General features: G+C 31.6%; 1 pseudogene; it reads left to right on the top strand.

Moving 5' to 3' along the window:
• The first annotated feature begins 1,435 nt into the window (after positions 1 to 1,435).
• On the top strand, positions 1,436 to 7,515 carry LOC105851160 (uncharacterized; annotated as a pseudogene).
• The last annotated feature ends 628 nt before the right edge of the window (positions 7,516 to 8,143 follow it).

The raw sequence follows: 8,143 nt of genomic DNA, 5'->3' as shown, positions 1-8,143 counted from the left end.
ATAACATATTTTTAAACTCTATTTTATAATAATACATTTAAATAAGTCAAAAAGTAATATATATATCCAATAACTAAATTCAACAAACAAAAAAATAGAAGCTAGTAGGAGGTCGCATCCAATAACTAAATTCAATAACTAAATGTTTTTAAGTGGTTTTTAATTTAATTTTTTTTATAAATAAATAGACTTTATAAAAAATCTATATATGTTATAATATTCATTTCTTTATTATAAGACAGAGAAAATATTATATACATAGGTGCGAGCACTTTTATATTTTTTTTAGACATGCTCTTTTTTATATTTATATATTACCATTTTTCTTTTAAAAAATATCTAAAGTAAATAAAAAATAAACATTACAATATAGAAAACTTGGGGTAACTATAATTTGAATGTAATTGGTAGATTAGTTATCTTAATATGGAACATTGCTTCCTTTTTTGCAAGTTAATTTGATATTAATTTGTCACATACGCAATATAGGAGCTGGATTTGCATCGAAGATGACTTATGGCTCTGGATTCTTCCATATGAGGATCAAAGTACCAGGCAGTGACTCTGCATGAGTTGTCACAGCTTACTATGTGAGTTCTTTCCCTTTATTTTTATATGATATGATGTTCAACATGAAATTATACTCTCATTTCATGCCATAAGAGGGGATTTAATCCTAACTATTAGTTCATATTTCTTATATTATTTGCCACATTTACAAAATTTAAATTGTTTAAAAAATATATACTTTTAGTTTCGAATACAATTTTAATTACTTTTTTTTTCAACTTTATCCGATAATTAATAGAATTTAATTGTTATATCTACAAAATTTTACTTGACAAAAACTAAATATTTTTATTAATAAATTATTCGGATTGATAATATATAAATTAAATCATAATTAATATTACGTGTATTACACTAAAATTTTAATTTTTCAATTTACATTTATAATAAAAAGAATACAACAACTAATGATAAAGATAATTTAATAAGTTTATCATTTTTTTTTTCATTTATTGTGTAGTTGAAAACACTTGGAAAATTGCACGAGGAGATGGACTTTGAATTTTTGGGCAATAGAATAGGGAAGCCATATGTATTACAGACCAATGTATTTGCAAATGGAGTAGGAAATAGGGAGCAAAAAATTCATCTTTGGTTTGACCCCACAATCGATTTTCACGACTACAAAATTCTTTGGAATGCACATCAAATTGTGTAAGATACATACATGCATACTACTTCTTTGTACAAGTCTATATTAATTAATGTATTTACATATAGTTATATATGTAATTGTAAAATTTGATCAAATTTTGGCTTGGCAGATTTTATGTGGACAATATCCCCATTAGAGTATACAAGAACAATACCAATATTGGAGCGAGCTATCCATCAAATGCTATGCAAATACAAATAAGTTTGTGGAATGGTGAAGATTGGGCAACAGAAGGAGGCAAAGCCAAAATCAATTGGAATTATGCACCTTTTAAAGCATACTTCCAAGGATTTGATGTTAGTGGATGTCCAAGTCTAAATCCAAACTTGGTTGATCCTAAATGTTTTAATGGTAATTTCTGGTGGAATAACCAAAATTATTGGCAATTAAATCCTCAAGAAGAAAAACAATTAGAAAATATAAAGAAAAATTATGTAATATATGACTATTGTACTGATAGGAAAAGATATCCTACACCTCCTATAGAATGTCTACATTAAAATCGTTCATGACTGATGCTGATAAATTTGATAATGATTATTTTATGTTATTTGATATTTAAACAAAATGCATTTTAATATTTTTCTCTCCCATCTATATTTAAACCGCCACTTATTTGTGAAAAGATTCCAACTCCAAAAATGATAAAATATGTTATGGTGGTGGTATTTTTGTATCTCTCTTCATTATTGAAACAAACAAATGAAAAACGAAAATAATTAAAACTAATAATACCCTAAACTACACTATGAAACAAAACAAAAAAATAAAAAATATTGTGTATGTGGATTGGTCAATCTAGACATCATAGATTAAAAGAAGAAAAACACATGAAAATATTAAATTAAATAAAATAAAGGAAAAATGACATTTATATTTCGATTAAGATTATTGAATCAACTAAATATGATGCTTTGATGGAAAACCAAATATTTTAAGAATTTTTTTTAGAGCTTCGGATTTTTAAGTGGAGTAAACCTCCAATTCGCCTCCTCAAATTATAACTGTCAATCAAGATGCTCACTGAAATTTACACTTTGCAAAAAATTCCCTTATTTTGCCTAACGTCGAACAAAATATTCCTTCCATCAATGAGCTCTACTAGAGGTGCTCATGTTTCAGATAAGTGACTATGTGACAAATAAGCGTGGATGCCACGTCACATAGAGTATTTTGACAATAAATAGAAACATGAAAGAGACTAACAATCAGTTTTTCTTCTCTATTTATTTTTCCACAAATTCTTAAATCCCTAAACTACACTACCTAAATCACTTCTTCCCCTTCTCCCCCAAAATTTGTGATGGGTGGTTTACAATTGCCTCTTACTATACAACCTACAATTACTCTATACCCTTCAACTTCTCAACAATATTGAATGGATAATGGATTACCCAAACTTGTACCACCTCCATCAAAGAAAACTTTGGGAAGGAAAAAACTAAAGAAAAGAAATTATCAAAATAAAGATTCAACCGGTGGCAATAAACTCAAGAGATCTTATAATGAGTGGACATGCTCTAATTGTGGTGGGAAATGACATGACAATAAAGTGTGTCTAATATACCAAAGCAACAAAGAGAGACTGAAACACATGCAGAGATCCTTCAATCAAAATCTATCTTTACTAAAGGGCAACAACAATTCCAAGATCAATACACTATTTTTACAATTACTAATCTGATATGTCTAGTTTACTTTGTAACTATCAAAAACTGTTTTACTTTGTGGGGCAATTTGGTTTTAGTTAGAGAACATTTTGCTTGTAAGTTATTAAAATCAGGAAGCAATTTTCTTACTACAAGTAAATTTTAGTGAGATTTTTGCTAACAAGTTAGAAAATTTAGCATGTAAGTTGTCTAATTGTTTAAATTTTTTGAAGAGAATCATTGATGGATATGGAATCAAACCACCACCCGTTAGAGGACCAACGACACGTCCACAAACTTTTAGTGGACCAACACCACTCAAAGAACCCACATCTTCTCCAAAACCTTTCGGAGCACCAATATCATTTAGAAGAATTCCAATTTCAACTCCGATACAACAACCTGAAAACCAATATTTCATGTATTTTAAATTTAGGGGGAGAAAAAGAAAAAGTTACTTGAGTAGTGCAACTTAAGAATTTGATGATTTTTTTGTTGTTGAGAATTTAGAAATTTAAGAATTTTAAAATTAAATAAATAGAGAAAAATAATTAGTCATTAGCCTCCTTGACATCTCTATTTAATGTCAAAATGATTTCTATAACATGACATCAACGTGACCTGAGTTGTTTTAGAAAAAGTAATTCTCACAATTTTATAGGCGAATCAGTGGTTACTCTTTTTAAAGTGTTTTTCAATTTTGAATTGAAAAATGCATAAATAAAGGAGAAGGAGAAGGAGAATTCGGTTTGCTATATAAATAGCGTTTCTGAATACCTCAATCCGAAGGGGGGCAAATTTAGAATTTTGGATCATATGAGAATACAGTAAAAGAGAAGCTTTCCCTAAATAAATATAATTGGGCTTACATAAAGCCCAAAAAGCTTGGCCCACACAGAAGAGAAACTCTTGGACCATCACCGAAACCTGAAGCTCGCAAACCGCGTTCATGGCGGAACTTCTGTAGTGTACTGTATACACATCACTCATAGTGAGTTCCCAACTTAGCAAGCAACGATAGCTCTCGCTTCAACAGCGACCTTTGCTCTCTCTCTTCTTCTCTTTCTTCCGATTCTATCATCGGCAATATTAGAAGAAGAAGAAGAAGAAGAAGAATTTTCCGAGGAGTTGCTATTGAAACCCTTACCCGATCGTAAAGGGCTTGCGCATTTTCACTTCCAAACTGAAGCTTCTATGTCTGAAGATTCCTTCGCTCGTCACCATCATCTCTTCCCTAAATCTATTTCTCAGCTGGTGTGTGTGCGCGCTTTACACTTTTCAATTTTCTTTTATTCATTTATTTTCGATTTTTAAGTTATTTGTTGGAATGTCTCACTTGAATTTGGATTCAATTGATTGAAGTTGTTTTAATATTTCCTAGATGTTGTGATATTTACGTAGTTTAAACTTAATGTTGCTTATGATTCTTTAAAGTTTTACTTTTACAGTGTGTTTTGTTCTTGCAAAAATTGTTTTGAATGAATTGATTCTGTAAAATTGATATTGACTTATAGTTAGTTGAAACTGACTTATGTTTAGATACATTCATGTGAAAGTGAGTTGAGGATAAATCTAACACTAAATGCCAATTAAGTCATAATCAATTTTGGAGTTAAAATCAATTCAACTCGATAACAACCAAACATGTCAAAATTAATTCTAGACTGATATTGACTTATGATCCCCATGTCTATTTGTATATCTAGTAACTATTTCAACTGCCTAATCCCTGCATTTACTGTTGCTGACTGTTATTTCTGTTACTCGCTGCTTTAAGTCCTATTGAGGTATTTAATACATGTTTCCTGAATTGATAAGTCTTGTATATATGAATGACCGTTTGACGAAGAGAGTTGAATGTCTAGCATCATTGAGGTGAAGTTGTCTTGGCTTTTCCCTGAGCATCAGTCTGCTTGTTAGATCATATCTGATACAATCTACTTTTAAGATATATGATTACAAATGGAAGATGTAAGTGTAACTGGATAAAGCATGGGGCGATCGTTGTAAACTGAATTGGCCATCTAAGTATTTGTACTTTTAGTTCAGAGATGAATATCGTTTATCCCTAAAATAATTGGTTGGTTTCATTTCAGAGCAAATCCGTTACTTGGCACCAGATGCTATCGGGCCTTCCGGGTTTTATAAATTAATATTTTAATTTTGCTTGCTTATGATTTAGTATATACTATGTTTTTGTGTTGTTCCTGCGACTTGTAGAAGCAAATTTGTTAATTTTGTTATATTCTGTCTTCTCGGAATTGTTTTCCTGAATATACTAATTAACATGTGGATTAGTGTTGGATGGACAGGTTAAGAAATTTCACATTAAAGCAATGGAGTTATCCTTCACTCAAGGTTGATGGAACTATGAAAGATGGGGTGGATTTGATCCAATATCCAGCCAAAATGCAAAGCCTCCTGGAGTTGAATTGTGGGCAGTCTTTGATGTCCCACAACATCAGGTTGATGCTTCTTGGAAAAATTTAACTCATTCTCTGTCAGGTCTTTTTTGCGCTTCAATAAACTTCCTAGAGTCTTCTAGCTCTTATTCTGCTCCGAAATGGGCATTTCAGTCAGCCTTAGGTAGTTTAAGATATGGCACACTGCCACGTGAAGCTGTATGCACAGAGAATCTAACTCCCTGGTTGAAACTCCTTCCTTGTCGAGATAAAGCTGGACTTTCGGCCTTAATGGATAGACCGTCTATTTACAGAAGGTTTTATCATTCACAGCGATTGCACTTGACAGCATCAAAAACTGCTGCAGATGGGTTGGATTCAGGAATTATTCTAGAACAAACGCTTACAGTTGTTCTTGAGCCTAATATTCAGAGAGCTGGCATGAGCTATCCAAGTGAAACAAAGATTCAACCAAGCTGGTCTCTGAGTTCAATATTTGGACGAAAAATAAATGGAAGATGTGTTCTTGCCAAGTCGAGTAATGTTTACCTTCAAGTTGAAAGGGGTCTAGTTACTAAACTTGAAGAGCTCCAGGAGAATACTGCTGCATATGCTTCTAATGACATAGGTACAGATGATTTGAGGTGGAATCTTGGCTTTGACTTAACTGTTACCCCAGACAGGGTCCATAGAGAGCTGGAAAAAAACTCAGTTCTGTATGAATATTCAATCAATGGGTACAAAGACACCGAACAGTTTGATTTAGGCCTAACTTGGAAGCATCCAGTTGTTTGGTCCAGTTCACACGCACCTTTATATGCCAGTAGATTTTTAATGGGAAGTGGAAATGAAAGGGGTTCGATTGCAATATCCTTGAAATCTACGGATTTGACTAAGGGCTTCGTTGCAGCCAGTGATCTTGAAGAGAGGTGTAAGTTACAAGTTAATGTTCTCCAAATTGTGCCTTGGTATATTAAGGTATATTACCACACCTTACAATTATTAGTAGATGAAAAGCCTCAAGTAGTCACAGCCTTTGTTGAGAGAATAAGTGTTTCACCTTCTGAAGACAAAGTATCACTAGGGATGATGGAGCTGATCCTCATGCTTCCTTGTGACATTAAATCTGCTGTATTAAATATAGAGTTTGATAAGGTTTGCTCAAATTCTTATTTTCTTTTGTATTTCTTTTTCTTCTGGATATTTACCTCACTTTTTGTTAGATTAACAAACTCCTTTAAGTTAATGTTATCAAACAACTGCAGAAATCTTAATTCAAAGATCATTACGAACTAAATAAATAAGACTGCTAATGTTATGATAGGAAAGTAGGAGGTATCATGAAATATCAATTTGGCATACATATATGTCCTTCTGAGTTCTTCAAAGTTGGGGAAAAGTGAGTCAAGCTAGACAAGAATATGCTCAGTCCAAACTTGGCTTGTTAAGGAAATATATTTTTCAGGATTCATCTACTCATTTAATTAAGTTTAGGAGTTTAGTATATTTGTATAAATAAGGATCAGTTCTTTGTCTGTTTTAGTAACATCTTTATACCTGAAATACTATTATTTCTATAATTTCAGCAATTTGTAATTATCCAAAGGTTCTACCAAAGGTTCTACCGAGTTTGACAGAAAGGACTTAGAACAACTGGGAACTCTGCTTAGGAATATCATTTGTAAATGTGTAAGATGTTATGTTGGAGTCTAGAGAATGGATCTACATTGGTACTAAATCTTCACTATCCATGGGACTAGTATAAACGGGGGAGGTCTCGATTGGCCAAGACATTGAGTGATAAAGAGTTTGTAAGCAACATAGAGATTTTGTAAAGCACCCATGATACAGGTTTCTTTCTATAAACTTGGTTCTTGCCTTCTTACTTTCTTAGTCACTCTCTTTAGTGTGAGTTTGAGTGAGAGTGACTTTGTTTAGGGCCAAGCGCTAACACGGTTTTATAGAGCGGGTTACCTGTTTATTTTTTTCCAATCTGGGGACAGAACTGTAGAATCACATTAATCAGTAGTTGTAGGACTAATCCCTCTAGGATGAAGAGTACTAATTATGGGGCAACTCCTCTCCCCGAACATATGCAACTCTGTTTCTGTCACTAGGATTCAAGCCCTGGACATATGGTTAAAAGACTCAAGCTACTAGCCACTCAGACAACACTTTCTATTTGCCACATTGCTTTCTATTTGCCGGTTAATTTGACATTGATTTATACCCACATGACAAATAGGGTCTGGATTTGCATCGAAGATGTCTTACGGCTCTGGAATCTTTCATATGAGGATCAAAGTGCCAGGTACTGACTCTGCAGGAGTTGTCACAGCTTACTACGTGAGTTGTTTCTCTTATTTTATGTTATTCATTAAGTATCTGCTTAATTTATATAGATTGACTTAATATTAGTTAGTTTATTTGTTAATTAATTAACTAATTAATTTTTTAGTTAATTTACAAATTAATTTGACCAACAACTATGTTTTTGACCAACTACAAGTATTAATACTATTTTCTCTTACCAAAAATTGTATATATTTTATTATAAAAAATGGCCGTAGTGTATATTGTTGATCATATAAAACTTCCGTAAAAAAAGAATTACATAATACTATATATTATGTTTTCTATTAATAAAAAATATGGAAAAAAAATAAAAATTATCCATTTTGTTAAATATAATATTAACTAGTAACTATGTAAGTCAAAATTAAGATTAAAATATATTTAATTACATTGATAAAATTAGATATATCAATAAATTTTTAAACTAATATATTAAAGTTAAAATAAAATGTTTGTACAATTAATTAAATTATATTTATATTGGCGAGTTTCTTAGTTTCGTTAAAACTTTA

The sequence above is a fragment of the Cicer arietinum genome, unplaced genomic scaffold, assembly GCF_000331145.2.
Source record: "Cicer arietinum cultivar CDC Frontier isolate Library 1 unplaced genomic scaffold, Cicar.CDCFrontier_v2.0 Ca_scaffold_5942_v2.0, whole genome shotgun sequence".
In the NCBI taxonomy this organism is placed as follows: domain Eukaryota; kingdom Viridiplantae; phylum Streptophyta; class Magnoliopsida; order Fabales; family Fabaceae; genus Cicer; species Cicer arietinum.
The sequence above is the reverse complement of the archived record's forward strand: the minus strand, read 5'-3'. Positions and strand labels throughout refer to the sequence as shown.